The sequence below is a fragment of the Protopterus annectens genome, chromosome 4.part0, assembly GCF_019279795.1.
Source record: "Protopterus annectens isolate FY-2018-M chromosome 4.part0, PAN1.0, whole genome shotgun sequence".
NCBI classification, from domain to species: domain Eukaryota; kingdom Metazoa; phylum Chordata; order Ceratodontiformes; family Protopteridae; genus Protopterus; species Protopterus annectens.
The window spans coordinates 777,344,685-777,370,429 of record NC_056733.1 but is presented as its reverse complement, the minus strand read 5'-3'; the positions used below and the strand labels follow the sequence as shown (position 1 = coordinate 777,370,429).

The following is a 25,745-nucleotide window of genomic DNA, read 5'->3' as shown; positions in this document are numbered from 1 at the left end:
AGGAAGACACACTTCTGATGAGTAAGATGTGTCAAATCCCAGTTTACAACTATTTGCTTTTGCAAAACCTTGTGCACATCTATTTTATACAAGAAGGGATTTTAACGACGGACTTCCAAAATGGCTTCACATTGAGTAACAGCTTATTTCTAGCTCTTCAAGTCTGTAAACAGAAACTCAGCAGAGAAAACCAGTAGACTTGTGTCTATGGGTAAATTTCAGTAACTGGCTAGTAAGTGCACTGCCTGGATGCCAGGAATAAAGAAATACAGAAGACCTGGAAAAATTAGCTACAAAAAGTGAGAAAGAAACACTGGCTGAGGAAAGTTCTGCAGCTGTTCAGCAAAAAGCAATGCAACCTTCAGAAATGACTTCCAGTAATCTACAGGAAGATACAAGACACCTGCATACAGACCTGGTTAAAATAAACAAAACACTGATGGAGTATATTAGCAGAAACGACAAAAGGCTGGAAAAATGGAAGGCGCTTTAAACAGATATTTAGACAAGATGATACAGCTGCAAAACTTAGAGGTCAAAATAAAGAAAAGGCTGGCTAAATGAGACTGCTCAGGAAGAGATATTTCAAAAAATAATACAATTAGAGGACAGAGCATGTAGGGAAAACCTGAGATTTTCAGCTATACCAGAAAAGCTGGAAGAAACAGACTGCAATAATTTTATGGAAGCACAAATAAGCAGCTGGACTGCTATTCCACAGCAGGAGTTGTTAGTTGAAAGGGCACATCTTGTGTTTGCTGCAAACCTAACTATAAGAAAGAAACCTAGACCTTTAACAGTAAAGATGCAATCCTACCAGCAGAAGGAATTGATTCTGACAAAATTGTGGCAGAAGGACAAAGTACTAAAAGTGTGAGACAGCAGAGTGTTTGTGGAGAATGATTACTCACTGCCCACCAGACAGAAGAGGAGCAAATTTATTCCACTATTCTGGGAATGTCGAGATGCAGGTGTGACATTCCAAACTGCTGTAACCCAGCTGTCTTCAAGGTATTCTTCCCTGGAGGAACATAATCATTTTTTGATGAAGTACATGCTAAGGAGAAAATACAAAAAGTTTGTCCAACAAAACATAAGCTGTGAAACAGGAGATTCTTCTTCAGTTCTTTTGGTAGTAAAGACCACAAAGGGACTGTACCTGAGAAACCTTTTTCAAATTTTGCAACAGAAAATGTTGGAAAGAAGGAATGGAGCATGAGAGTTGACTACAAGAATCGAGAGTACATTGGAAATGAAGCACAGACAGGATTTCGGAGATGAACAGTAATAAAACCAGTAACGTATTTATTTATTTATTTATTTATCATTTGTTGACCGGGAAAGTCCGACTAGGTTCTACAGAGCCTGTTTTCAGCGGAGGCCCGGGGAGAAATGCTCCAGATGCATGTCTTTGGAATGTGGGAAACCGAGTACCCGGAGGAAACCCACGAACAAGGAGAACATGCAAACTCCACACAGAAGGCACCCCAGCCGAGAATCGAACCGGAGAACCTCTTGCTGTGAGGTGACAATGTTAACCACTGCACCACTGTGCCAGGGTTACAATGCAATAATTCTACTTGTGAAGTATGACAGAGCAAGAAAATGTGGAAATATTGGACTTTCAGAATTTGTTGGACTTGTGGGGGACTCTAAAGCATATGCCCTACTTCATGTCATTAATGTTCGAAGAAGTGTTTTGGGGAGGGGAAGAGGAGGGAGAAAGTTAACTGTAAGAAAAGATTTTTTTTCTTAAATAGTACCAATTTTATGGTATGCAGTTTTCTTTACATGATATAATTATTTTCAGTTTTTAAGTATACTGGGAATTGTAAACAGCTGCTGCTGTTCTTTTTTCTTTTCTTTCTCCCTTCTCTCTCTCTCCTTTTTCAGTTTTAAGAAATGTAGGCGCTGCTATGTATTAAAAATAAGCCTGGTTAAAAAGCATGGTAAAAGATAAATAAATGTGCTTTTTCTCATTTTTGCAAGGAGAAATGTCTGGATTAAAGTACTTAGACTGATTTAGTAACAAGTTTTGAGACAGAGCAAGTAAACGAAAAAGAACATGGAATATTATGAGGATTTTTTCTAGCAAATACATGTATGCTCAGTAACAATTCTACAGCTGGTCTTCATGTTTCCATGGAAACAATCTGATAGAGAGAAACTGGCTGCCTGGTTCTCCTGTCTCCATGGAGACAATCTGATAAAGAGAAACTGGCTACAGTCTAGTGGAGCGTGACTGGCAAAGAAAAAAAAGAGAAATGAGAAATTGGCTAGGAGATAAGGTTCTCTGAAAGCATTCAGGGGTTTTCCTAAAGTAAATAATGTTCTCTGACAGCATTCATGGGCTTTCCCAAGGTAGTTAATGTTCTCTGAAAACATTCAGGGGTTTTCCCAGCTGGGAGAGCTATAAAGATAAGACATAACCAATCAGCACTTAGTAGAAGCACAGACTGCACCATGCGTCTTAACATGGCTGATCTTTCTTTTAGGTTAACTCAAGTCTCTAAGTGTGGCTGTCAGTTTAGGACTTTTGTTCCTATTAGGAGGGTAAAACTTCAATATCTGAAGGTGTACATAGTTTTGTGTGTTAGTATTAAGTTAATATGTTTTAGGGGGTATTGGTGGTGTGTGTTTTTTTTTTTTTTTTTTTTTTTTTTTTGAGGGCTTTCAATAAAACAAAAACTATTATAAGATGTGACATAGGCTCAAATGTATATGGCAAGACACAACTGTATAAGAGTTCAACTTGCCAAACAGTATATGCATGTAACACAAAAGCTGGAACTAGACATTTAACAAAAAAGGTGTTATACATAAAAGGTGGGAATAATAACTTTTTAATACGATGATGCCTTCCTTAATGTCTTTAAATGTAAATGGCTTCACAGATAAATACAGACAAGAAAGAGTAGTGAACTACATTAAGTAATGTAGAGTGCAAATAGCTACTTTACAGGAGACACACTTAGAACTAAATATGTTAATGTAATAAAGAAAGGTTTTCAGGATGGTTACTCAGTGGAATACCTGGGACAAAGGAAAAAGAGGAGTACATGTATTAATTGCAAGAGGAGCTCCAATAGTGATACAAAAAAGACAATAATGGCAGATTTGTAATGGAGCTTAAGAAAATTCTGGGAGAAATAATCAGTTTTTCGCAAGGAATATTACCTACAGGTGGGGACTGGAACTTGATTTGCAGCAGTGAATATGTGTCTAGGGACCCAGAAGGGAAAATATAACAAACAATGGTAGACTTTTGAAGAAATTTATGAAAATATTTGGCATGGAAGATGTGAATTCAATAACAGAAGTTCAGAGTGAATTTACACACTATTCCCCAAGATATAAACACTGGGCTAGGCTAGACAGAATTTACATTTCACAGGAACGTGTGCCTTTAATTGAAGGTCTTGATACCCACCCTATAACTATTTTAGATCGTGCATCAATAATAGCTAAAATAAAAGCAGAGGGTAATGAAATAAAAATGAGACAATGGCACTTTCCCAACTATCATTTGAAAAGAGAGGAATTTAAGGAATGGGTAGTGTTTAGGAACTCAGAGAGGATAGAAATTTCTTCTGAAAATATAGCTATGGACTGGGATAAAATTATGGTGGAATTTAAAAATAGTATGGAAACAAAAGTAAGGGAGCTATGGCTAAGAACTAACAAGAATTATTTAGAAGGACTGACAAATGTTAACGTACTGCAGAATGGGGGAATCTCAAAGAAAAAGAAGAGGATCAACTGCAGAATCCTAGGCAGAAAAAAAATGGATTACCTCGATAATATGCACAAGCTTAAAAAGATTGCTGTTAAGCAACTGTTTTCTTTATAACACTACAGCACAAAAACTTTTAGCACAATGACTCAGGCAGCAGAAAATAGAAAGGGCTGTCACCAAACTTAGGAAGCCTATAACAAAGAAGGTAACAAGAGATCCTGTAGAGATATTAGCAATATTTCAGAAATTTTGTGAGAGTCTCTATAAAGCACAGAAATATGAAAATCAAGAAAAGATACAACTGGAAATGTTTATGGAAGAATTAAATATGCCAAGGTTAAAGGTAGATGAGGCTCAATTACTAACTGCTAGGATAGGAGGAAATTAGGTAAAAATTAAGATGTATAACCAATCTACAGGAAAGTCCCCAGAAATAGATGACATTCCTGTGGAAGTTTGGAAGCTAGGAGGAAAAAATGCTGATAAAGATTTGGAAGGCTTTGTTTAGCAGTATCTTAAGAGAAGTAGCACCATCCTGGAAGAAAAGCAGTGGTAGCTGTAATACCTAAAGAGGGGAAAGATCCATCAGACCCAGCTTCATACAGGCCCATTTCATTGCTAAACCATGATTATAAAAAGTGTTCATGTCTATAATGGCTTAAAGAATGGCAAAAGTAATACCAAAATTGATAAATATGGATTAATTTGGTTTTGGGAGGAGAGGCAAACATTTGACAACATTAACAGAACACTGATGATCAAGAGGCATGCAGAATGCAAGAAAATACCATTGTTGTTGGTGGGTCTTGATGCAGAAAAAGCATCTGACAGAGTAAGCTGGGACTTTATGAGCAGGGCAATGAAATAATTTGCATTTCCTGAAAAAATTATAAGACTGATTAGGAGAATATATGAGGGATTGAAGGTGAAAAATAAAGTGGGTGGGGTCCTCTCTGATAATTTCTGCTTGAGCAGAGGAGCCAGGCATGGGTGTCCTCTTTCCCCTTTATTATTTGCATTATATTTGGAACCATTGGGAAAGAAAATAAGGGACTCATAAATTTAAGGATATAATTTGTACGGTAGTCAAGAAAAAAAGAAGTTATGTACTTACAATAACGTTCCATGTGAGTTGTTCATCTCGCCTTCATTCTTACAGATGGGTTTGGAGCCAATCCTCGGCTCTGAGTTGGCCTACTACAAAGCTCAAGGTCTTCAGACAGTTTGAGGCCAAGTCCCTATCCTATGATGCACCTAGAGTTACTTCAGATCTTGTTTGCTACATATAATACCATGTGTCATTCTATCACTCTAAGAGAAAGCCACAGAAGGATTGAGCAACCAGGAAGAATCTAGTATCTCAGTCCTCGAAAAACCCTGAAGGGGGTAAGGAGGGTGGGAAGTAAGAATGAAGCAAGATGAACAACTCACATGGAATGTTATGGTAAGTACATAACTTCTTTATGTGATGTTCCATCTCACTCTTCATTCTTACAGATGGGTAGCGTCCCAAGCACCATCTTTTACGGGTGCTCACGGGAGTATGTTTTTCAGGACAGTAGACCCAAAAGAGGCCCTGTCAACTTTGTAATGAGTGATAAAGGTCTGAGGTCTTGACCAGGTGGCCGCTTCACAAATGTCTATAGGAAGTCTAGCAGAAAAGGCAGAGGATGTAGACATTGCTCTAGTAGAATGAGCCTTAATTTTGTGATGTAAGGGCATATTAGCAGCTGAATAAACAAATGTGACACAATCGGATAACCGCTTAGAGTTGTTTTTGCCACTGGCATATCTTTTCTGGAATCTGAAAAGGAAATGAAAAGCTGTTCTGATTTCCGGAACTCTTTTGTGCTAGCCAAGTAAAATCTGAGCTGTCTATGAACATCAAGCTTGTGCAGCATATACTCTAAGTTGTTGGTGTGTTTGGTGAAGACCACTGGCAAATCTATAATCTGGTTAAGGTTAGTTTCAGTACACATTTTGGGCAAGAAAGAGGGATTAGTTCGCAGTGAGACTCTTGGTCAGCATGGAAAATCAAATAAGGAGGGTTTATGGACAAGGTTTGAAGCCCTGATACTCTGCAGGCAGAAGTGATGGCTACTAAAAAGATAGTCTTCCATGACAAATATTTCAAATCACATGAGGAAGCTGGTTCGAAAGGAGGGAGAATAATGTGTGAAAGCATTTTATTTAGATTCCATGCCGTATAAGGGGATTTCACAGGTGGTCTGAGATGAAAAGTCCCTTTGAGAAAGGCTTTGGATAGCTTATGTGATATTATGTTCAATCCTCCAAATCCAAGGTGAAAATTAGAGATAGCAGCAAGATCAACCCAAACTGTTGCTGCTGCAGCTCCTTTACTGAAAAGCATAGTCAAGAACTCTAATATGGAGGCAATAGGGGCTTTGTAGGGATAAATGTTATTTTGAAAGGCCCATATAGAAAATCTTTTCCATTTGCTAAGATATAGCTTCCTAGTAGAGGATTTATGTGAAGATATCAGAATCTGCTGTGTTTCATTTGAAAGGTTATGGAACCTGGCTATGTTGGGAATTGGAGCAGCCAAGCTGTCAGCTTCAGGGACTGAAGAGAGGGATGAAGTTCTCCCGATGAGTGCGACAAAAGATCTGGAACTGGGTCCAGAATCCAAGTGTCCTCCAATTGATGAAGTCGAAGGAAGGGGAACCAAATCTGACGAGGCCAATGAGGGGTTATTACAATGATGGTCCTTCCCAGGGCTTTTGCTTTCTGTAATACTTTGGGTATCAAGGGAATTGGTGGAAATGCATAGAGGAGATACGGAGGCCAATCGTGTATGAGTGTATCCCTTGGGGCTTCTCCTGGTGGGGGAATCAGGGCAAAATAGCGTCTGCATTTCGTGTTCATGTGGTTGGCAAAAAGGTTGCAGCAAGGCTGGCCCCACCTGCAGAAAATTCTCTCCGCTATTTCTTTCTTGAGGGACCACTCATGAGGCAACAAAATTGCTCTGCTCAGCTTGCCTGCTATCACACTGGATTTCCCCGGGATGTGTGTTGCTAACAGAAAGCAGTGGGTGGATGTAGCCCACTGCCATACTCTTATGGCCTTGCAACAAAAGGGGTAGGACCTGGTTTCTCCTTGTTTGTTCAAGTACCAGACCACTGACATGTTGTCCATCTGAATTGCAATTGTTCCTAGAGGAAGAGAATCCTGGAAGTAATGCAACACAAAGTACTGCTCTCATCTCCAGGACACTTATATGCAGATGTGTCTCCTGTTCGGTCCATGTGGTGTTCTTCCCTGAAAATGCCCCCCACCCTATCAGGGAAGTGTCAGTGGTCACTGTGGCCGTTGGTGGGGGTAGAACAAAAGGACGACCTATCATAACATGAAGAGAGGGCAGCCATCACTGAAGATCCTTTTTGCATGTGTTTGTGATCATTATTAGAAGAGACATTGGAAACTCTTGGTAAGACCATTGAGTAAATAACAGCCACTGCAGAATCCGCATGTGCATGTGACCCAGTGGTATGGCTAATATTGCAGCTGCCATCATGCCTGACAATTTTAGTACTTCTGATGCTGGAGCCTTGTCTTTGGATATGATATTGTGGACCTGCTGACGGAGTAGTAAGACATTTTCTGCTGGAAGTCTCAAAGTGGTGGTGGTGGTGTCCAATTCTGCTCCGATAAAAGTAGTATGTTGCGATGGCGACAAGGCAGATTTTTCTGAGTTTACTGTAATGCCCAAATGACTGCTGAGAGAAAGCGTGGTGTCCCTGGCTTGTATGAGCTGATGCCTGGTGGTGGTGGTGAGGAGCCAATCATCTAGATATGGAAACACCTGGAATCCTAAACGTCTCAGGTGAGCCATGACCACTGCCATAAATTTGGTGAACACTCGGGGGCTGTAGTGAGACCAAAGGGCAGGGCTCGAAACTGATAATGATTGGCTCCCAGCCAGAAGCGCAGATGATCCCTGGATGATCTGATCTGGCCATTTTAGGACAGTCGGGCCTCCTTTCAGGAGCGCTGGTAGGGCTTTCCAAAGAACTGATCTCTGTCGCCCTGGTGTTGCAGAGCCCCTCTGCCACGAGGACGGCATCTTTCATTATTGCCCCTGCCTCTACCCCTCGAGGGGGATTCACCAAGTGTGTCCTGAAAGGCTCCTTGGGCTTTTAGGAACCACATCCTTCCTCCCCTTGGACCCTCGGGGTAGGGTCTGGTAGGAGTGGAAAAATGGACTCCGACGGCAGACAGTCTTTCCTTCCTGTTCACACCTGGTTAAAGTTTCCTTGACTTTGGGTCCAAAAAGGGATGAGCCATCAAAAGGGGTGTTGACAAAGGATAACTTAAAGGGCTCCGCGAAGGAACACAAGAGCATCCAGGAGTGTCTCCTAAGAGCAATTCCTGTACCCGGTGCCCTACTCATTCCATCAGCACCATAAGAAATGAGGCGCATGGATGAGTTCACTATGGAATTGAGGGTAGCAAGCTGGGAGGCAACTTTATCTGAAGCTCCTGTGGCTATGTACCCTGAAGAACATCTCCAAGCTCTTTTAGGAGATCTCTTTGCAATCTCATAATATGAGTGAGATAGTTCAGTGAATGCAGTGCAAAAGTTGCTGAACTGTACATGCGCTTCCCGTATCTATCCATGATCCTAGAATCTCTGTTAGGAGGATGGATAGAGGAAGACATTTCCGAAATCTCCTTTTTGGTGGCTGCCGCCACCACCATGGCATCAACTGGCATTCCCTTGATAAGAAAAGACTTTTCCTGGGGGGCAGAAATAAATTTATTAGGCCTCCTATGGACAGGTTCCATGGTGTCTGGAGACTCCCACACCCTTCGTGAGACCAGCTCCATGAGCTCATCGAAGGGCTGGGACACCCAAGAGGTGGAAGGTTGAGACCTGAAAGCCTTCAGGAGAACCGTCTCGTCTTCAATAGGGTTGGTGGACTGCCAGTCACCCCTCTGCTTAAGGATTTCTCGTATCTCAGCAAATGAGATGTTCTCAGACGGGGACCGTGGGGACCCTTCTGATTCATCCAAGTCAGTATCAGATGTGAGAGACTCTTGTGGGGAGTCTAAGTGCTTCCTCTTACAGATTCTCTTCCTGGGAACCTCATCAGTGGGAACTTCTGGTGAGGTCTCGGAAGAGCAGGGGCCACCCAATGGGGCTTCCTGAGGCTCTGGGTCTCTACGCATAGAAAGGATCTGTGAAGCAGAAGCGGACACGTGCTTTTCAGGAGGAGGTAGTCGGACCTGAAGACGTAGATGTCTTGGGAGACATAACTCTCCTCATGGCTTCAAAGGCACCTCTGCTCCAATGAGAAGGGACCGCTGGATCTGAGGAAACCATCGATTCCCCCAGCATCGGGGCTGTGGGCTCTGAACCAGAGGTAGGAGCCAAACTCATCTGAACCAAAGCCCCAAGAGGCAAAGTCAGAATCGACATGTCAGTCCAACTATCCTCCCCGGACATACCGGAGAGTGACGGCTCCTTGACTTCTCATTCAGAGCCGAGGAAGTCTGAGTAAATGGAACTGATGACACTGGAACAGGCATTGGCTCTGAAGGCTCAACAATCAGCAAGTCCGACTCCTTCGGCTCTGAAGGACCAGCATGGCTCGGAGGAGGAAATGAAGTAGATGATAATACAGTCTTCAGTTCCGAAATCACTTGGGTCGGAGCCGATAAAAATTATGCAAACACCGGTTCCTGTAGCAACTACTGCACCACATGATCCACATCCAAATTGGAAAGGCTAATTGAGGACAGAGATGAATGGATGGACAGGGGCACTGATTGAAGGATCGGCGATTTAAGTACCTCAGATACTGGTTCCAGGACTGGGGACAGGCTGCAAAAAGACAAGACACTCGGCTCTGAGGGCTGTGGAGCCGACGTCAAAGGTTTCTTAGATTTCTTAACTTCTGAAGAAGTAGAAGCCTTAGAAGACTGAGGATTTTCTAGACCTGTCCTGGTCACTCAAAGCTTCTTGAAAAGACAGTTTGACTAATCTTCTTATTTTATTTATTTATTTATTTCTAAGTTTGAAGAAAGGGTACTGTAATAAACAAGACACACCCAAAAACTATTTCAAATAAGCCCTTTAAAAACTATGGGCTAAATATACTATTAAGCACACACACACTATAACTACTTATCTAAGCACTCTAATACCTATATATCTAAATATATATCAAAAGGCTGTGACAAACTGTCACTATTCAAAGGCACACAACTACTAATTAAACTACACTAAATATAGCAAGGCCTATAGTAAAAAAAACGAGGCCAAAGAGAGCTATTATCTAATCAAGAAAGGGCACACCAAGGAAAGGGAATACACACAATAAAGCTACAAGAGCTAAGCTACATAAATATAAAATGCTTCATAACAAAGCAAAAAAACTTACCTCAGATTGCAAAGCCTACTTTTCCACACTCGAAACCAACTACAATACTAATCCAAAAAAATTCTGGAATGGAATTTCCTCTTTCCTTAATCCAGGTAAAAAAGAGAACCCATGCCCAGACCCAAATGCCTCTGATTGTGAATTAGCCTTCAAATTTAACTCATTCTTCATTGATTCCATAGCTAAACTAACATCATCATTCTCTAATAACCCCACTCCTCTATACCCCTTTATCCTCCTCTAATGCTAGCTCTCTACCTGCCCCTTTTTCTATTAAACCCATCCCCACCTCCAACATCGAGAAACTACTTCTAAAACTGAAACCATGTTCCAATGCCCCTGATGAGATACCATACTACTTCCTACAAATAGCAGCAGACGCCATAGCCTATCCTATCTCCATACTAATAAATAGATCAATCTTAGAAGGCCACATCCCCGGCTCTGGAAAAAAACATTTATTATTCCACTCCATAAAGTAGGAAACAACAATGACATCTCCAACTTCCGTCCAATTGCTATCCTATCCCCCATTTTTAAACTCCTTGAAAAGTGCATCCACCTTCATCTTCTACCCCACCTCCTAGATAATAACCTGCTCAACCCCACACAACATGGATTCCCACCAGGCCACAGCACCACTACCGTGACACTGGTCACATTGTGTCCACCCTCCTACTAGACCTCTCAAAGACCTTCGACACCATCTCTCACAACCTTATCCTCACTAAACTATCTAAACTTAACCTTTCCCACTCTACTATCATCTGGTTTACCAGTTACCTATCTAACAGACAACAAGCAGTCAAATGGAAAAAACTAGTTTCCCCTTCCTAATCAGTCCCACAGGTGTACCCCAAGGTTCAATTTTGGGTCCCCTACTCTTCAGTATCTTCATAAATGACTTCCACCATGCCATTCCTAACTGTAACTTCATCCAATACGCTGACGACTCAACGACTTGGCACCCAATGCAATCAAGACTAAGCTAATGTTATTTACCCCATCTAGAGCCATCACCCTAGATAAAACCTCATTCTCTGTCACTAGCCAAACTAATACTCTCCTCGGAATAGTCCCCACTGCTAAACTACTAGGAGTCCTTATCGACAATCAACTGAAGTTTGACAGCCACATACATGCAAATATCAAAACAACCCATAAGAAGCTAGGTCTACTCTATCGCCACAGCCGCTATATCTCTCCTTCTTCTAGGCTTGCTCTAGCTACTACATACCTTATCCCTCCCCTCCTCTATGGCGCCTCTATCCTCACTAGTCTACAATCTTCCCTCAAGACTAAACTCGCCTCCTGCTACTATAAAATCTCAAAGTTTGCAACTGGTCAAAGATCCCCTACCCATCACTGTATTTCCCCATATCAACTGAACTGAACTACCCAACTATCTCACTTATAATCAACTATCTTTCGCCCCTCTCTCTGCCCTTCTCTTGCCTCTACTCTTCAAATTCATCAACCTAACAGATGTCTAAGGTCTAAATCACAAAACCTAATAGAACTGCATAAACCTGCCCATGCTCCTGGTAAACATCTTATATCCTTTTCTCTAGCACGACACTGGAATTCTCTCCCACCTCTCATCCGTACCACTAGCAGTCTCTCTGCCTTCAAATCCTTACTGCACACATACCTCTCTTCACAGTGGGAATGCTCTTGTTCCCATCCTACATAGTTTCCCTAACTTACTCTCTCTCCACAAGCTACTACACTCTGTAAATAAACTCCTAGAGTTTTTATAAGCTCTAGCTATAGCAATTATAGTAGGATTTTTTCTGAAAAAAAAAGATGTTTGTTTTTTTACTTCTAACAACTTTTCATTGTATCAATTATATGTACTGTATTCTATTTTTGGTACTCTGCATCCTTTGTCTTACTATTATGTATCTGTTTTATTCTTTTATTTGATTTTATTTGATTTTTTTCTGTTTTATTCTGGAACTTTTCTCCCCAGGACTCCATTGAAAACGGGCTATTCGTGGCCCAATGGACTATCCTGGCAAACAAACTGGAAATAAATAAATAAATATTCAGATAAAATTGTAGAAGTTTTGTACTGGCCCGAGCTATGCAAGGACCCTCCGATCTACTGCAGCGGCAAACTGGATCTGAGGTAACTCTAGGTGCATCATGGGAAAGGGACTTGGCCTCCAGCAGTATGAAGACCTCAAGCTTTGTAGTAGGCCAGCAACAAACCCATCTGTAAGAATGAACGGTGAGATAGAACAACTTCACATGCTAGCTTTATTTGCAGATGATACTATTTTGTACCCGACAAAACCAGAAAGACACTACAGTGTTGTGGAACATTCTGTGATAGTTTCAGATCTTTTTGGGATACAAAATTAATGAAGCTAAAACAAAGTCAACAGCGGTAAATTATGTACCCACACATGAACTGGTTCAGGAATACCCATATTTATGGGGACATGATAAAATTAAGTATTTAGAAGAAAGGTTTAAAAATTGTTCTAGTGTGGCAGCTAAGGATATTTGGAAGACACTACAAAATAATACAAAAATTGAGAAAATGGAAGTTTTGTTATATGGATATGGATAGTAAGATACAAGCAGTTAAAATGTTTTTAGTCCCTTTAGTCTTATACACAGGCCAGGCATAGTATTATCAACCACATGAGAAGTTGTGGGTAGCAATTAATAAAGAGCTGAAGGACTTTATCTGGGAGAGGAAGACAGCAAGAGTCAAGTGGAACAAGCTGATTCTTCCAGTAGAGCAGGGTGGATTGGGATTATCCAATTTGAAGGGATATTTCAGAACTACTCAGTTAAGACTCCTATACATAGCACAAGCAGAAAACTATAATTCAAAGTGGAAAGGGATGATGATGAAACATGGGGGAAGCTCAAGGAAAGACTGGATTTTGGATGCAGACCTTCAAGAAGAAGAAGAATCATGCAGAATATTATATCCATACAATAACAGAAGTCATTCTAAGAACTAAACCAACACGGGAATGGAGAAAGGAGATTCTGCCAATAGGGATGATTGTAATTAGGGATACAGACAATACACAAGAGGAGGCCGGAATTTACTGGAGAAAACCGACAAAGGAACCAAAGTATTGTGAGCAAATAACTAGAGAGGGAAGGATGACAGACTGGGAAGACGCCAAGAATTTACTTGGACTGCAGGTTAGAGATTGCCTTCCCTATCAGGGATTGATATCAGAGTATAGGCAAAAAGAAAGAAATAGGGGGCTCCTGAATGACATATAAGCACTGGTAGAGTTTTTAAAAGAATTTAGAACAGAAGCTGCCATTAAAAAAGGAATAATTCATACAGCATGTAAAATATTGCATGATAACTATTAGAACCAATAAGAGGAAGTTAGAAAGTGTTGGAAAGAGAGACTGGACAAGCACTTCACAAAGAACCAATGAGAGAATATATGCATGTCTCTCAAATATGCAACAAAATCTAGAAGATTTAGGATTTTTTGCCTGTAAATGTTTATATAGATATTTTTATACCCCCAAGAAGACTCCAGACAGTAAATGTTGGAAGTATGAAGGGGGGAAAAAAGATGTAATTGGGAACATATTTTCTGGGAGTGTGGTGAGTTGGCGGACTTTAGATTCCCTGCGGGATGCACTATCAGAGAATGCTGGGTGGGCAGACTGGTCTGATGAGGGAGATGATTTTTCTGAGGTATGATACAGAATCAGAATTGCCTAGACATGGTAAGGCCTTGCTGTGTCTAATAATGGTGGCTGCCAAAAAAGCTATTACTAGAAAATGGAAATCAGACTGTAAACCAACTATACTGGAAGTAGTGAATATAGTAACAGAGATAAAACAATTGGAATTAAAATATTTAGAAAATGGTAGAAGCAAACGACATAGGAAAAATGGGAATTGTGGGAACAATATATATACAAGGGAGGAATGAGTTCTAAAAGGCAGCAGGACTTAAAAGAGCTATGTAATGTTTGAGAGAGAAAGACTGGGTAGATTATAAGTGATGTATAATGTTTGCAACTGGGAGTGTGTCAGTATGGTTTGATTTAATTTATATAAATGTATGACTGCATATATAGCAAGTAATAGTTTAATAAAGATGTTTCTCGTCCAAAAAAGGCAGAAATTAAATATGTTATGTAATGTTGCGTAGGTTATATGATGTATAGCAGTATATGTGAAGTATAATGTTTATGTTAATATAATTTGATTATTTTTATATGACGGCAAATTTGCCTCTGTCACAAGTGATAATTCAATAAAGGTGATTGAAAAAAAAGGGATTTTAATGACTTCAGTAAAATGATCCCACAGCAGACCAGATTATTTTTAGTGATGTCACATTATCTAGTGTAAGAGCATAAACTGTCAAAGTCCTGAAAGGAGTCAGCCTGCAGAAGGGGCTGTTGTAAACAATATCATTTCATTTTCAGCTTCAAGGATAACATAGGAATGAAGTTAAAAGATGTCAAATCAGGCAAACAAGACAAAGAGTATGTAAAACAGTCCTTGTAAATCATGATTTAAAAACATATTTTGTTTCTAATCTGAATACTTGTTTCACATAAAGGCTTGTCACTTCTGTGATGTGAGCTTTTATATATTGAAGAAAAGAACACACTGTGAACAAGCACCAACACTTCACTCAGCTCGATGAAGAAATAAATGTAAAAAGCCATTCTTATTCTGTTTAATAGCAAAACAAAATAAAATGCTCGATGAAGAAATAAATGTAAAAAGCCGTTCTTATTCACTTTAATACCAAAACAAAATGCTCAATGAAGAAATAAATGTAAAAAGCCGTTCTTATTCACTTTAATACCAAAACAAAATGCTCGATGAAGAAATAAATGTAAAAGGCCGTTCTTATTCACTTTAATACCAAAACAAAATTAAGCGCTTTTCGTTTGGGAAATATCCAAACTTCTTCAGATGTAGAGCAAAAACAAAAACAGTCAGCCCAACAAAAATCCACTCTATATCATGAAGAGTTAATTGATGAATTGCCTACAAGTGGATCACAGCACTCATTTAAAATTACACTTCACAGTTGCATTGTTTTGCTAACAAAACCAAAATGAACCTAAAAACTTCAAGACTTTGCAAACATCACGACACAATAGAAATTATTACTTTTGCTAAGAATAAATATAAATGTGCAAGTGTAATAAAAGTAACACCCATTCCTGACCTAATTACTATGCAGTATTATAAAAACATAATCTGTACAAAACAAGGTATATAAAAGCATACTATAAAAATTGTTGATTCATGACTTCATTATTTCATATTAATACTTTGTCAATAAAATAAAATAAATAACCAACCATCCAACCAAATAGCATATAAAAATACCTAGGAAATTACCGAAAACATTTTTACCTAAGCAAGCTTTTTAATTTTAATATACTTGCTAAAGAATACATTTCATTAATACCTGGGGGTGCACAGGAGTTTAGTAACAACTGCCATTTCAATTCATGTTCTTCGAGGTGTAACTTAACAATGTTACTATCTAAATACCTCACATTCTCATGTGCATCTGCCTGTGTTATGACTCTAAATTTAAAACCATGGCTGTGGTAATCTTTACAGTGCCTAGCTAGAGCATTATCCATGTTTTGTTTACTAATAGCATACATGTGCTTGTAAATCCTGTTACGCAATCTATGATCGGTCTTACCGACGTAGAAAGCTGGACATGCATTGCACTGTGCAAACTGACCTGGAATTACAATTGAACTTGTCCCTAGTATAAAAATTGTAGTTCCTTACTCGAAAATTTTTACCTGTTTCAATATAAATACAATATCTGCATGCATCACACCTATACATTCCTACATGCTTATTGGATGGTTTTATGGTAGTTTCCATCAACTTCTTTAGGTTCTGTCCCTTCCTATATGTAATAGTCGGAGATTCCCCCAATTTAGCAGAGATCTCCTTATCCACTGAGAAGAGATGCCAGTATTTTTTAACTATTGACCTAATCTCCTCAGCCTCAGGGCTGTATGTAAAAACAAACGAAATTGAGTAAGTCCTCTTCTGGTGATTCCTTCCTCTAGTTCATTGACCACATTTGTAAGGGGAGGACTCAAGGTGCCTATATTAAATGGTTCATTAATAGGACAGTTGTTCAAAATAGGCTTGTATACACCTTGGGACCTTTTTAACTGAACTTCATTTATAATACCAACCAAAAATTTGGAAGGGTAACCCCTGTTAAGGAACATATTCCTAAGATTTAAACATTCCTGTTGAAAGTCAACTTCACCGGAAACCATCCGTGCTGCTCGAACCAATTGTCCCTTAAAAACAGATTTTTTCTGTTGTAAAGGATGTGCACTAGAGAAATGCAAAACAAGAGTTTGAATAAGTACTCTTTCTATAAATCTTTGCAGTGTATTTTGATTTCTGAATATTTTTTGTAAGTTCCACATCCAAGTAATGGACTGAAGATTCCTGATAATCCTTGGTAAACCTCAAAAACTCAACCGAACTGTTGAAAAAATCAACAATATTGATAGCCAAGGTCATATCACCATCAATAATCATAAAAATATTTTCCAGGAATCTAGTATAAAAACAATATTTTTCATCCATTGACTAGTAAATACATAATTTGATTCCCAAAAGGCCATAACCAAATTCGCAAAACTGGCTCCACAAGGGGACCCCATTGCCACTCCTATCCTTTGGACAAAAAATGGATAATTTTCTAGCTAGGCACTGTAAAGATAACCACGGCCATGGTTTTAAATTTATAGTCATAACACAGGTAGATGCACACGGTATTTAGATAGTAACATTGTTAAGTTACACCTCGAAAAACATGAATTGAAATGGCAGTTGTTACTAAACTCCTGTGTCCCCCAGGTATTAATGAAATTTATTCTTTAGCAAGTATATTAAAATTAAAAAGCTTGCTTAGGTAAAAATGTTTTAGGTAATTTCCTAGGTATTGTTACATGCTATTTGGTTGGATGGTTGGTTATTTATTTTACTGACAAAGTATTAATATGAAATAATGAAGTCATGCATTTACCTGTTGAGGTTACACACTCAAATGCGCTAGCCTGTGTTACATATTTATTGCATTTTCCTGCTGTTTGTTGCAAAAAAAAGAAAAAAAAATTATCCTTGTTTCCCATCTTTCCTGACCTAGAGTAGTCCAAATACAGGCTTTGCTGTATTCTGGACTTTTGGAAAGTTCCTGTGTTGCCCATTTCCTTTCTTGGATAGAGGGAGGCTTCTTTGTTCACCAGTGGCAGTGGGGAGCTTAGAGCAGCCTATCTATCCCTGGAGGAGTGTTCCCAGCACAAGAATCTGGTAGTCTATTGTCCGTTTTGGGCCAGTTTCTAGCTCTTTCAAGTCCCCCTGTATAAAACCCGCTTTGGCGCGTTTTTTGCGCTTGTTACTACTCAGCCAAGCTCCTCGTGGTCCTGCAGAGTTGTGCTAGCAGCAGAGAGGCTAAAAGAGCGACTGCTAACCTGATAAAAGTCTTTGCTGTATTCTGGACTTTTGGAAAGTTCCTGTGTTGCCCATTTCCTTTCTTGGATAAAGGGAGGCTTCTTTGTTCACCAGTGGCAGTGGGGAGCTTAGAGCAGCCTATCTATCCCTGGACGAGTGTTCCCAGCACAAGAATGTGGTAGTCAATTGGTCATTTTGGGCCAATTTCTAGCTCTTTCAAGTCCCCCTGTATAAAACCCGCTTTAGCGCGGCTTTCTGCGATTTTGCGCATAGCGCAGCATCAGGCAGCGCCACTTAATTGGCTTTAAACCATTTTCGGCTCCATAAATTCTGCTCTTCACTTTTTCACTTAGAACTGATCTAGTTCTCATAATAAACACCCTAAAGCCTGGCACTTGCTCACTAAAGCAATTATATAAGTCAGCACTAAAAAAATAAAAGCACTACACCCTCACAAACTCCCCTTGAGTACCTTGTTCCCCATTGGCCCTTTTTTTTCAATTATAAAGGAATTCCCAATACTATTCTAGCATGTCCAAAGGTCAGTTGTCAATCTCCTCTCCGGTCCAGCTGGTGAATCTGGGAATCTTAAGGCAATGTTACAACTGCCTCATGTACACAGACAACCCTCTCCTCCTCCCAACAAATTCCAACACCTGTGAGAGATGCAACCATATAGCCAAACTGGAGGCTAAGCTCTCTCAACTCAGTACTGGCATAACCAGTCAGGAGGAGAAGGAAACCACACTCACTACAATTCCAGTCTCACATAGACCAACCACGACAGCAAACCAAACACATAAACACACAAAAACATACTCGGAGGCTCTAAATAAAAATCTGCCTAAGCAGCAGAGACCTCCAAAGCAGACACCCAAGCAATCGCTACCCCAAAACAAAACACGTGCAACACATAGCTCACAAAGCCAGTGTGCTGAACAGTCACAGCTCTTAAGGCTAAACACACCTGATACACTTGTAACAGGTGACTCTATCGTCAGGCACACTGACATCCTGCTCACCAGGCTGAACAAGGAGAAGGTCACGGTGAGCTGCCTGTCAGGCGCTAGGATCCGCCACATAACACAAGCACTCAGGTCACTCCAAGGCAAGTACAAATATGACTCAGTCATTGTCCATGCTGGTGTGAATGACCAGAGATGTACCTCCCTGGACTACATGAAGAGAGACATAGAGGAGCTCTCTGAGCATGTAGCCCAGGCCGGTATGACCCTGACCTTGAGTAGCATCTTACCCTCACCAAGAATGATGCCACAATATGAAGACAAGATGATCAATTTCAACAACTGGCTTAAATATTGGTGTCATTCAAAAGGATCCAATGCCTGTCAGCCTGGGATGACATGCTCGACAAGTCACGATGCTTCGCTAGTGACGGCTTGCACCTGTCACCCCTGGGCTTTCGAATATTGGCAAAGGCTCTTGCCACCCCCATAGTGCCTTTTTTAGGCAAGGCTCAAAAGACAAACCCACCTCCATAGGTATCACAAGGGATAAGAAACTAAGAGTAATGCTACTCAACGCCAGAAGTCTAAACCTCAAGATGCATGCACTCGAAACTCTCCTTAGCATGGAGAACATCGATATCTGTGCAGTAACAGAAACCTGGTTCATGGCTGCCGAGAGCACCCCAGCACTACCAGGTTATACCTCATACCATGCTTTTCGGCCCCAAAACTTGGCCCCAACCACAAGTATCAATATTCGTCAAAGATACCCACACCTCCAGGTTGTTGGCACAGCACGAAGCATCAGAGACTATCCATGTGCAACTAACAGTGGGTAAAACTGCCTTCCAGTTTACAGCCTGCTACAGACCAACCTCCCAAACCCAGGAACCCCACTCGGCCTTCCTGAGAACACTGGAAAATATGAAGGTCTCTCCAAACACCATTATATTGGGCGACTTCAACTACCCAAACATAGACTGGGAGCATTACTCTAGCTCCAACACCCTAGCCCAAAGGTTCCTAGAATTTATAAACTCAAATGCTATGGAACAACTTGTTACCACTCCCACAAGAGGGGAAAACATACTGGACCTGATCATCACCAACATGGGGACTCTATGCTCCAGACCAGAAGTGTATCCCTCACTGGTAAGATCAGACCATAAACTAATCTCACTGGATATTCAAATCCCGACCCCACCCCCTGCCCAGAAAACCACAGTGAAAAACTTCTCTAAAGCAAATTTCACACTCCTCAAAACCGAGGCCCGGGCCTGTGGAAAATACAGCCCAGACCGCAGAATCCTTTATACGCGCATTCTATGAACACCTTCAGGAATGCATGGATCATGCAATCCCAAATAAAATCTCAGGAACACCAAACAAGGATCACCACGATGTAGTAAAAGCTGTTTATTGTAAAGGAATAACAAGCGCTTTCGCATACAACCAGGTATGCTTCTTCAGGTTACAATCAAAATAAAAAATTCATGCACTTTTATAAGAACACTAATTATGTAATTAAGTAATTAAAACACTTAATTTCCCGCTTTTTCTTAGTAATTAATCATAAATCAATTGATGTGACTGTTTGCTATTTAAAGCAGCATAATAGCATATAAAAAGTACAAATATAAATATTTACACATAAAAATCCCAAATAAAACCAAGACCCAATCCTCCAAAGGCAGACATCCTGTCTGGTGAACCCCAGCCATAAACAAACTATACAATAGAAGGAGGAACCTACTACATGATAGAGCAAAGTACCCAAAAGGGAAGGCATCTCTGATCAGTATTCGCAAAAAACTACGGGCACTCATAAAATCGTCTAAGGCCAGCTTAGAGAGAAAAATTGCACAGGACACTAAGGATAATCACAAGGCTTTCTTTAGTTATGTCAGGAACCTGGGTGGTATTTCCCAGATATGCTCAGAATTAGTCCAAAATGACAAAAAATACACCGAGCCCACAGACATTGCCAACATCCTAGCTGACAGGTAAAGCGCAAACTTCTCCCCACCCCCACCAAAAGGGCAAATATCTATCCCAGAAGTGTGCTGCCCCCCTGACATCTCAGATGCTCAGGTAAGAGCCGCCCTCTCCAAAGCAAAAAACACAGCATCAATGGGACCAGACGGTGTCCCGGGCTGCATCCTACATGAACTCCAAGAAGAGCTAAACCCAAACATAAAACTACTGTTCAATCTCAGCCTTACTACAGGATATGTACCCAAAGAGTGGCGTACAGTAACAGTGGTCCCTCTCCACAAAGGTGGTGCCTCGAAAGATCCTGGAAACTATCGCAACATAAGCCTGACTAGCTTGGTCTGCAAAGCTATGGAAAGGATCATCATGGACCTCATAAATAAAGATATTGGGGACCTACAGACATTGGATCCTACACAGTTCGGCTTTTATTAAGGGCAGATCCTGCCTCTTAAACCTGGTCGATTTCTTTGAAACAGTCACCAAGGCCATTAACGAGGGGAAGGTGGTCCACACAGCCTACCTGGACTTCACAAAAGCCTTCGATACAATACCCCACTTGGGCATTACAGATAAGCTCACCAGCTTAAATATAAACCCCTATGTCACTAGATGGGTTGCAAACTGGCTCAAGGACAGAACTCACATGGTTAGAATTGCTGGAGCCATGTCAGACTCTAAACCAGTTATAAGTGGTGTCCCACAAGGCTCAGTCCTGGGACCTCTCTTGTTCGGTATATATTTCTCGGAGGTACAGGCCAACACGGAAGGACTGTGGCTGACCAAGTTCTCAGATGACTGCAAAATGGCGCCATAATCGACTCTCCAGCCGACACAAGCATCCTCCAAAAGGGCCTCATAAAAACAGACAACTGGTGCCAGAGCCATGGCGTCAAGCTAAATGCCAAAAAGTGTATAGTCATCCCCTTTGGCAAAAACAAAGTGCCCACAAATTACCACATAGGTGGTAATCCATTAAGTATGGAAGAAGTAATTAGGGACCTGGGGACCCAAGTTGATAGCAATCTCTCATTTGACAACCACGTGGCCAAAGTGGTTAGAAAAACATTTTATATAGCCCACCTAATCATGAAGGGATTCACATCTAGATCAGGGGAGGTCATCGTGCCTCTTTACTCATCCCTCATCAGGCCCATAATTGAGTACAATGCCCCTTTTGGGATGTACCTTACCAGACACCTGCAGCAACTGGAAAGACCCCAAAAGTACCTCACCAAGAGGATCAAAGGGCTCAAACAGATGCCAAATGCTGCCCGGTTAAAGAAACTCCAGCTCTACTCAGTGGCATACCGCCTGCTCAGAGGCGATCTGTGCCTGACGTATAAAGCCATGTCCAACCCGGAATTAATGGACATGCTGCACCTCAGAAAATCCAAATCCCATCGAGCTACGCTCTCGAGAGACTTGAACCTCAGCACTGAAATAAATAGGACATGCTGGAGGGACAGATTCATAACCCAGAGGCTCCCTTCACTCTGGAATAAAATCCCAGTCCAGGTTAGGCAGAGTCCCTCACTGACTCTCTTCAAGAGGAATCTTGATGAGTGGATGGGAGATCGTAGGTTTACCCCGGTTATCACTTCTGTGTCACTGTTAGACAGAGGCACAGTATACTAACCTCGAAAAAGGGCATAGCCAAATTAATTTAAAATGGGTGGCGAAAGCCAAACACACTCTGGCTAGGCTTATAAATGCCCTAGGGCAGATAGCCTAGTATGAACCTATGAACCAACAATTTTTATAGTATGCTTTTATATGCCTTGTTTTGTACAGATTATGTTTCTATAATACTGCATAGTAATTAGGTCAGGGATGGGTGTTAGTTTTATTACACATGCACATATATTTATATTTATTCTTAGCAAAAGTAATAATTTCTATTGTGTCATGATGTTTGTAAAGTCGAAGTTTTTAGGTTTTGTTAGCAAAACAATGCAACTGTCAAGTGTAATTTTAAATGAGTGCTGTGATCCACTTGTAGGCAATTCATCAATTAACTCTTCATGATATAGAGTGGATTTTTGCTGGGCTGTCTGTTTTTGTTTTTGCTCTACATCTGAAGAAGTTTGGATATTTCCCAAACAAAAAGCGCTTAATTTTATTTTGTTTTGGTATTAAAGTGAATAAGAACAGCTTTTTACATTTATTTCTTCATCGAGCTGAGTGAAGTGTTGGTGCTTGTTCACAGTGTGTTCTTTTCTTCAGTTTTTCATTTGTCAGTTCATTTTCAGCTTTTATATATTCTCACTCCTCTTCCATGCTGTGTTAGAGTCAGTATTCATCTATTTACTTCTTTGCAATTGGCCGTCCTCTCCACGGTTACTTCTCATACCTGGGTCCTGCTTGAGGGCTGACTCCCAGTTACCATGCCATCAAACTAGTATTTGTCCTGATTTCTGCTTTACACTTATGACTAGGCTTCATTAACAGCAGAATTAAAACAAAACACAACAAATCAATCAGGTGTATATTCTGATAAATTATAGCCAAAATAAAAAAAATCTTCTAAATGGTGTAGAAAACTATTTTTGTGTATGTCACAGTTTAATCAATTCTGAAAATACAGAAATCTACTTGATTTGGTCAAGACTGTGCACTACACTAAGAAAGAAATTCAGCAGCTGACAAAACTGTCCAGTGCTGACATCTGAAAGAAATTAATTCTGATTACAATATTTCTGAAATCAGCCATAACAGCGCAGACACACATGAATGAGGCATGGCCCAATTGAGAATTCCATAAACTACAGAAATTACAAAACAAACAAGTTTAAAATGCACTACATGTGAAACCCATCCTCTCAGCTGTTGCTGTGCCACTCAGTCTCAACATTTCAACAAATGTCTCTGGGAGCTGGCAACCTCTGTTGCCAACTGCAGTTGTGCGTCCTACTGCCCCCTACAGGTCCAAAGCGTGGAATCTACAATCACTTTCCAAAATGAAATTTGCACAAACTGAGACGTTCATTAGCGGGTTAAGATGGGCTCCAACTCCAAGCCATTATTTAAAAAGACTTTTTTTCTGGTATACAACCTGCTATGGAGTACTGCTGTACAAAATGGGAGTGCATTACTGGTGTACAAGATGCCAAAACCCAGCTTTCAAGGGAGGTGGGGCACTTCACACTCATTCAGCAGTGCAAATTAAGAACAAGGAATGAATTATAAACTCTGGATTACTACTGTTCTTGTTTTGTTCAGTAAATGTACACACACATATATAACTTTTGTAAATATAGGTGGCAACAGAAGGTGGACTGAGACAGACTACTTAGTGAGAAATCCAATTTTTTGTACATCATAAGCACATAAGTTTACCAGTTTATTAGGTAACTATCCTTTCTATATGCCCTCACCACCACCAGATGATGGCTAAGTAGGGCAGCTGATAACTGGGCACACACCAAAAAGAAATTACAGTTGTGTAAAATCTTACCATAACAGTAGATGTCCTTTTCTTCACTGATGCAGTATTCATTACACTATGCATCCCCTTGTCAATGGCTGCCTGTCATCTGGCCAGTATACCAAAGCTTTTAGGTTGCTTTAAGCTACACGGTATATCACATGTATGTGGCTTGCATAGCATAGGGCATAAAGGTCATATCCGGCCATACCACCCTCAGAAGTGAGACCCCAGTAGTAACACCAGTCCAAGGAAAAAAAAAGGTAATCAAGAACATCCAGAAGAGAAATGGACCAGGGGGTAGAGAGAGGGAGTGAATACTGCAACTAAGAAGAAAAGGATATCTACTGTTATGGTAAGATTTTACACAACCATACTATGTCCTTCCATGCCACTGTTTCAGTACTCATTACACCAGGGAGACTGCCAAATCTCAGGATGACGAGGGGCAGAAGGAAGGACCAGCAGAGCTCAATAAGGAAGCTATGAAGGATGGCCCTACCATAACAAGTTCTAGCTCTGGAAATTCCATCCAACTTGTAGTGCACAGTAAATGTATACAGAGAAGTCCAAGTAGCTGCCTCAAAAATAGAGTTATTATTCAAACCCTTGAAAAAAGCATCATCAGAAGGACTCACAACTCTAGCAGTGTTAACAAAATAGGAAAGCCTCATACCATGAAAGGAATAACAAAAAAAGAAGTTATGTTCTTACCATAACATTCCATGTGAGCTGTTCATCTCGCCTTTGTTCTTACACGTGGGTTCGGAGCCGATCCATCGGCTCCGAATCGGCTGCTTTCCAAGCTCTAGATCTCTGAGAAGCTGTCCCATGATGCTCTGCTGCCAAACCCCAGATCTAGTTTGCTGAACCCAGCAAGAAACACAACTAAGCAACCCAGTATAACAAACTAACTATTTACAATTAGTTAAAAGATAACCTGGCTGACAAGAGGATACTAGTAAGATCAACCAGTCCACCAGCCATACCCGTTCTTCCAGAACATGGAGGGGGAAGGTGGGAGGGAGTGTAAGAACAATGGTGAGATGAACAACTCACATGGAACGTTATGGTAAGAACATAACTTCTTTATGTGAAGTTGTTCAATCTCGCAGTTTGTGCACACATGGGTAGCGTCCCAAGTACCCTTATCCTGGCCGGCTCACGGGAGTACATTCCTGAGAACGCTGGAACCAAAGGAAGCCCTGTCCCTGGAGGCCCTGTCCACTTTGTAATGAGTGATAAACGTATGAGGTTTGGACCAAGTAGCAGCTGCACAAATGGTGTCCAAAGGTAAACGAGCTGCGTGAGCTAAGGACGTAGACAGCCCTGGTAGAATGAGCTTTCACTTCACGTTCTAAAGGTTGATGGGATGAAGAATATGCTAACTTTATACAATCAGAAAGCCATTTGGACAATGTAACTTTGGATACCAAAAGGCCCTTTTTATCATCTGCATGGGAAACAAAAAGTTGATCTGATTTTCTGAATTATTTTGTTCTGTCCAAATAAAATCTCAATTGTCTGTGAACATCAAGCTTATGCAACATGTATTCCAATTTACTGGCATGATGCCTGAAAAAAGTGGGAAGTTCAATGGACTGGTTCAAGTTCACTTTGGAAGAGACCTTCGGGAGGAAAGATGGATTTGTTCTTAGAGACACCCTGTCGGGGTGAAAGACCAAATATGGGAGCCTAATAGAGAGTGCTTTAAGTTCAGAAACTCTACACACCAAAGTAATGGCCACTA

At 40.6% G+C, this 25,745-nt stretch overlaps 1 protein-coding gene across 1 annotated transcript in view; it reads right to left on the bottom strand.

Moving 5' to 3' along the window:
• The window catches only part of PI4KA (phosphatidylinositol 4-kinase alpha), a gene marked incomplete at its 5' end in the record, with an annotated part of 2,160,482 nt that overhangs the window by 284,233 nt on the left and 1,850,504 nt on the right, over nt 1-25,745 (bottom strand).